We start from the raw sequence: 7,761 nt of genomic DNA on the forward strand, positions 1-7,761 counted from the left end.
TAAATTGATTTGCTTCAAATGTGCTGAAACAACCGATGAAAGTTCCTGTACTTCGAGTCCATGTGCAGCTGAAGCATTCTGCAAGAGTGACTACAAACTCAACGGGGCAGGTAAGCGCTTCTCCTTCATTTGGGGTTTCTATTCTTTGTGTTTCCAGTTTGGTGCTTGTGAATTCCAGCTGGTGAACGGAGGCCGTTGAGAGCAGTTGTGTTCATGTCTAAGGCGTCCATTCCTAGCAATCCTTTTCGTAATCCTCAAATCTAACATCACATACACCTCACTGCTTCATTGCTACTTTGCAGCCACATTTCCCATGTTTAGAGATTTAAAATACATAACTTTCTTATCATTAACTGACTATTATTAAGCAGGGTAGAGCCCTGTTTAGAATAACGTAACACATAATTTTGTACAGTAACTTATGCCTCACATATTAACCTTCAGTGGACACTTTCTTTTTTCAAGAGCATGCAATATTGTCCCACATGTAAAAATAAAAGCAGAATGCTGGTACCGTAATATGTACATGTTAGTGTAGAGTCACCGAGGATTTGATTCTGTATAAATGCCCTGCTTATTGATTTGTCAGAATCACTGATTTGGCACTAGCTGGTTCTGTCACCACTAACCTTGCTTTTCTCCACCTTACAGGAGTGCCTGTTGTCATTAAGTCCTGTGCAGCTGATTGCAAAGCTGTTGACAATACAGCAGACAAAAACGTGAGGACAACTTGCTGCAAAACAGGATATTGTAATGGTAAGACTGCTATTAACTGATAAAATAGTTCCAGCCCAGCTTTAAAATCCACCAAATTGATACATTTTTGGTTTGCTTGTGTATGTTTTTTTTTCACATTAATCTTTGATATGTATATAGTTTAAAAAACACCATGGGATGTTTTATTAATTATATTTGTATTACATTTTTAAAGAGAGACAATGTAGATTTATGTTACAAAATGAGAAACAATGACACAATATTACTAAGGTGTTCTTAAAGACCTTTTTAGGGTTTAAAATTAATATTCAAGTGATCTAATCCCTAAATCCTCTCTTCGTTTGTATCATGAAGACAGCCTTCTCCCCGCTCACATAGTTATTTCTACAGGAAGAGGTTTGACTTTCTTAATCTTGCCACACAAAGCATCAGGCTCCTAGTTTAATTAGTCATTAGCGACCACAGTTTAGCTCAATTGAATAGCCCTCCATGCCTTTGATTCTAGATGGCAGTGCAATGAGCTGCTGGAGACCTATTCATTAAACCCCTGTGTTTATCTTTCAGGAAACGCCTTGAGTTGCAACACTTGTACTAATGAAGCTGACGAAACTAAATGTGCAGCAACAGCCTGCGCTGCAGCTGACACACAATGTCAGAGCACTTATACCCTCACTGCCCCAGGTAAGCTGTGATCACAAGGGGAAAGGTGACTGATACCTGTGTCTCTGTCGCCAGCTCGTTCCTCCTCCTCTGCACATTTAAAAGGACAAGGGCCTGTGTGTCAACTCCATAGTAAATGTATGTTGTGGTATTTGTGAAGTACACTGAGAGTCTTGAAGGTTGCAGGTTCATGATCACAGTCTAAGTACTGAGAGAGAGGACCTGTTTCAGAGCTCAGTAGAGGCTACAGGGGGTGCTTTTAACTTTGGAGTTTTTTTAAAGAGTCACACATTGCGATGCATGACAGAACATGATAAGCAAAGTGATTTATAAACAACAAAATTAATACAATAGTTAACTGTGGTTTACCAGACCTGTAATTTGCTCTTTGGCACTTTATCACAGACCTTTTTGCACTGTATTTTAATAAGGGGCTGATATATCACCCAGGCTGTGGGAATCACTTGTGAGATTAATGAAGAGTTCATACGATGGTGGTATTGAGCTCTATATTTACATCCATTATATGCAATGGTGTTGTGCCTTCCAGGACCCCCTTGACAATGAGAATACATTCAATGTCAATTGATTGCTAAGGGTATCTGGTGTCTAAGCTCGTTTGTTGTATCACTTTTATAGATGTTCCAGTATCAAAGGCATGTGCTCAGGATTGCACACCATCCGCTACTGTGAAGTGCTGCGGTACATCTCAGTGTAACGGTAATGCTAACGTTATTGTTAATTATACAATGGCAGTCACTGAGGCGGCACACTGATTGGTCACATGTTCACATGTTCTAACTGGAGAACTTTAACAAAACACCACCTGGAGGCAAACAAACAAAACAACGGGAATCAGAAATAAAATAAAAAATAAAAGGGCTGTAATCATCCTCCAGTGTAGCTGCTCTCACTCAAACTAGAAACCTTATTGAATCCTTGCACTACACTGTCTCTTTGTGTAGTCACACAACTTCACCCTGGTAAATGAGATCTCATTGCAGAAAGAGATTGCTAAAAAATAGTGATCGTTCAAGTTAATAGTTATAACTCAGCTGCATCCAGGTTAGGCTTTTAGCAGAGATACTGAGATGAGATGGGCTGGGTAACAGTCAATGATAAGGGGAGCATTGAAATGTTCACATTTACAAATGTCAGGTAGACAGTAATGTTTTATCAATAGGACTTTATCAATGTTTCATTATGAAGAGATTGATAAACGTGTTGAAACATTATCAGGTATGTGTCTAATTGAGCCAGCCGTAGCTCAGCCTCTCCTTCCTTATTCATTGGCTCTCCCTGGCTTGTTTTGCAGTGGACCTCTTGAAATGCTACACCTGCACTGACTTGACAGATGAATCTAATTGTAAAGATATAACAGTCTGTGGGTACGGTGACAAGTTCTGTAAAACCACTTACAAACTAACTGGAACTGGTAAGTAATGATCCCGAAGGGCCGGGTTTCTCTGACTATAACAAGTTTAACTGGCTTCTCTTTCTCTCGTCAATTCCTACTTAGTGTTGGGATTAACATAGATTTTTCCAGCAGCTTCTTTCTAAATAAGGACAAGAACATATCTGCAGTCATCACAAGAGACAAGTTTACATTGCACTAATGTTTCCCACATTTAAGTCACCATTCAATCAGCTAACAATAGTATTCAAGCCAGATAAATGTATCTCTACAATCAGGGCTGTTTTGTAAATGTACCTCCACCTACAAATCCAAGCTAAAATACTTTTTATTACATGCTTCACATTGTTTTTATTCTCTAATACAATGTTTGAAATGGCAAGAGTAACAAAGCCCTTTGTCAATTGATGAGATAATAGTTATAGAATTATGACTAACTTTCTTTTTGGATTCGTTGATAGGTGTCACCGTCAGCAAGGGATGTGCATCAACTTGTTCTGTAACAACAGCTTTCCCGCGAGATGAGTGCTGTCAGGGAGAACTGTGTAACGGTAATACAGATACTATTGTAATATTGTTAAAAAAATCAAAACTACAGGTGTTCAAATACATTTTTTTTGACTGCATCTATATTTATTGTAAAACGTACATATATAAACAGAGCAGTCAGTACTCTTTTTACACCTTGCTTAAAACAACTATGAAAGCACTTTTATCTGTCAAATGGCAATTATTTAAAATGTTGATTAAATGCTGTAAATAAAAAAAAAACAGAATGAAGAGCTCCCTCAATTTTCAAGTACCATTACCACAGATTATCCCCAATGAAACGCATGCACTAGAATGTCAGATTAATACATAGCTATTAATAAACGGTACCATTATTTATTCTGTTAACTGATGGGGAGCATTTACACTTGCTTCTTAGTAAATGGGATTTGTTGCCATTTGTACTTAAGATATTTATGTGATTCTTTCTAAATTTCACACCATTGAGTGTTGTAGTGTAATGGATTCAGTTGTAGGGTCTGTAAGGTTTATGTATTAGGTAGTTTTATTTTTAAACTGATATAGAGATTGAAGATGTTCTTTATAAGAGGAAAGGAACAATGTGTGCCTGTTAAGACTTTCATCTTTATAAACATATTTATAGCTCTATATTATTATGAATTAGTTATTTAACAGATGTTTTTATCCAAAGCGACTCAACAACTGCTGCTGCAGAGTCACTTCCAATCGGACCTCGTTTGTTTAACGTCTCATCCGAGGGACGGAGCACAAGGAGGTTAAGAGACTTGCTCAGGGTCTCACACACTCAGCATGACACGATGGCTGAGCGGGGATTGACTCTTTAACCACTGGACCACCAAGCCCCCTACTAACTCAAACGTATTGTTTAAACTAGGTCTTGCTTGTTTTACAGATAAATTGATTTGCTTCAAATGTGCTGAAACAACCGATGAAAGTTCCTGTACTTCGAGTCCATGTGCAGCTGAAGCATTCTGCAAGAGTGACTACAAACTCAACGGGGCAGGTAAGCGCTTCTCCTTCATTTGGGGTTTCTATTCTTTGTGTTTCCAGTTTGGTGCTTGTGAATTCCAGCTGGTGAACGGAGGCCGTTGAGAGCAGTTGTGTTCATGTCTAAGGAGTCCATTCCTAGCAATCCTTTTCGTAATCCTCAAATCTAACATCACATACACCTCACTGCTTCATTGCTACTTTGCAGCCACATTTCCCATGTTTAGAGATTTAAAATACATAACTTTCTTATCATTAACTGACTATTATTAAGCAGGGTAGAGCCCTGTTTTAGAATAACGGAACACATAATTTTGTACAGTAACTTATGCCTCACATATTAACCTTCAGTGGACACTTTCTTTTTTCAAGAGCATGCAATATTGTCCCACATGTAAAAATAAAAGCAGAATGCTGGTACCGTAATATGTACATGTTAGTGTAGAGTCACCGAGGATTTGATTCTGTATAAATGCCCTGCTTATTGATTTGTCAGAATCACTGATTTGGCACTAGCTGGTTCTGTCACCACTAACCTTGCTTTTCTCCACCTTACAGGAGTGCCTGTTGTCATTAAGTCCTGTGCAGCTGATTGCAAAGCTGTTGACAATACAGCAGACAAAAACGTGAGGACAACTTGCTGCAAAACAGGATATTGTAATGGTAAGACTGCTATTAACTGATAAAATAGTTCCAGCCCAGCTTTAAAATCCACCAAATTGATACATTTTTGGTTTGCTTGTGTATGTTTTTTTTTCACATTAATCTTTGATATGTATATAGTTTAAAAAACACCATGGGATGTTTTATTAATTATATTTGTATTACATTTTTAAAGAGAGACAATGTAGATTTATGTTACAAAATGAGAAACAATGACACAATATTACTAAGGTGTTCTTAAAGACCTTTTTAGGGTTTAAAATTAATATTCAAGTGATCTAATCCCTAAATCCTCTCTTCGTTTGTATCATGAAGACAGCCTTCTCCCCGCTCACATAGTTATTTCTACAGGAAGAGGTTTGACTTTCTTAATCTTGCCACACAAAGCATCAGGCTCCTAGTTTAATTAGTCATTAGCGACCACAGTTTAGCTCAATTGAATAGCCCTCCATGCCTTTGATTCTAGATGGCAGTGCAATGAGCTGCTGGAGACCTATTCATTAAACCCCTGTGTTTATCTTTCAGGAAACGCCTTGAGTTGCAACACTTGTACTAATGAAGCTGACGAAACTAAATGTGCAGCAACAGCCTGCGCTGCAGCTGACACACAATGTCAGAGCACTTATACCCTCACTGCCCCAGGTAAGCTGTGATCACAAGGGGAAAGGTGACTGATACCTGTGTCTCTGTCGCCAGCTCGTTCCTCCTCCTCTGCACATTTAAAAGGACAAGGGCCTGTGTGTCAACTCCATAGTAAATGTATGTTGTGGTATTTGTGAAGTACACTGAGAGTCTTGAAGGTTGCAGGTTCATGATCACAGTCTAAGTACTGAGAGAGAGGACCTGTTTCAGAGCTCAGTAGAGGCTACAGGGGGTGCTTTTAACTTTGGATTTTTTTTAAAGAGTCACACATTGCGATGCATGACAGAACATGATAAGCAAAGTGATTTATAAACAACAAAATTAATACAATAGTTAACTGTGGTTTACCAGACCTGTAATTTGCTCTTTGGCACTTTATCACAGACCTTTTTGCACTGTATTTTAATAAGGGGCTGATATATCACCCAGGCTGTGGGAATCACTTGTGAGATTAATGAAGAGTTCATACGATGGTGGTATTGAGCTCTATATTTACATCCATTATATGCAATGGTGTTGTGCCTTCCAGGACCCCCTTGACAATGAGAATACATTCAATGTCAATTGATTGCTAAGGGTATCTGGTGTCTAACCTCGTTTGTTGTATCACTTTTATAGATGTTCCAGTATCAAAGGCATGTGCTCAGGATTGCACACCATCCGCTACTGTGAAGTGCTGCGGTACATCTCAGTGTAACGGTAATGCTAACGTTATTGTTAATTATACAATGGCAGTCACTGAGGCGGCACACTGATTGGTCACATGTTCACATGTTCTAACTGGAGAACTTTAACAAAACACCACCTGGAGGCAAACAAACAAAACAACGGGAATCAGTAATAAAATAAAAAATAAAAGGGCTGTAATCATCCTCCAGTGTAGCTGCTCTCACTCAAACTAGAAACCTTATTGAATACTTGCACTGCACTGTCTCTTTGTGTAGCCACACAACTTCACCCTGGTAAATGGGATCTCATTGCAGAAAGAGATTGCTAAAAAATAGTGATCGTTCAAGTTAATAGTTATAACTCAGCTGCATCCAGGTTAGGCTTTTAGCAGAGATACTGAGATGAGATGGGCTGGGTAACAGTCAATGATAAGGGGAGCAGTGAAATGTTCACATTTACAAATGTCAGGTAGACAGTAATGTTTTATCAATAGGACTTTATCAATGTTTCATTATGAAGAGATTGATAAACGTGTTGAAACATTATCAGGTATGTGTCTAATTGAGCCAGCCGTAGCCCAGCCTCTCCTTCCTTATTCATTGGCTCTCCCTGGCTTGTTTTGCAGTGGACCTCTTGAAATGCTACACCTGCACTGACTTGACAGATGAATCTAATTGTAAAGATATAACAGTCTGTGGGTATGGTGACAAGTTCTGTAAAACCACTTACAAACTAACTGGAACTGGTAAGTAATGATCCCGAAGGGCCGGGTTTCTCTGACTATAACAAGTTTAACTGGCTTCTCTTTCTCTTGTCAATTCCTACTTAGTGTTGGGATTAACATAGATTTTTCCAGCAGCTTCTTTCTAAATAAGGACAAGAACATATCTGCAGTCATCACAAGAGACAAGTTTACATTGCACTAATGTTTCCCACATTTAAGTCACCATTCAATCAGCTAACAATAGTATTCAAGCCAGATAAATGTATCTCTACAATCAGGGCTGTTTTGTAAATGTACCTCCACCTACAAATCCAAGCTAAAATACTTTTTATTACATGCTTCACATTGTTTTTATTCTCTAATACAATGTTTGAAATGGCAAGAGTAACAAAGCCCTTTGTCAATTGATGAGATAATAGTTATAGAATTATGACTAACTTTCTTTTTGGATTCGTTGATAGGTGTCACCGTCAGCAAGGGATGTGCATCAACTTGTACTGTAACAACAGCTTTCCCCGCGAGATGAGTGCTGTCAGGGAGAACTGTGTAACGGTAATACAGATACTATTGTAATATTGTTAATAAAATCAAAACTACAGGTGTTCAAATACATTTTTTTTGACTGCATCTATATTTATTGTAAAACGTACATATATAAACAGAGCAGTCAGTACTCTTTTTACACCTTGCTTAAAACAACTATGAAAGCACTTTTATCTGTCAAATGGCAATTATTTAAAATGTTGATTAAATG

Source organism: Acipenser ruthenus, chromosome 54, assembly GCF_902713425.1.
Source record: "Acipenser ruthenus chromosome 54, fAciRut3.2 maternal haplotype, whole genome shotgun sequence".
In the NCBI taxonomy this organism is placed as follows: domain Eukaryota; kingdom Metazoa; phylum Chordata; class Actinopteri; order Acipenseriformes; family Acipenseridae; genus Acipenser; species Acipenser ruthenus.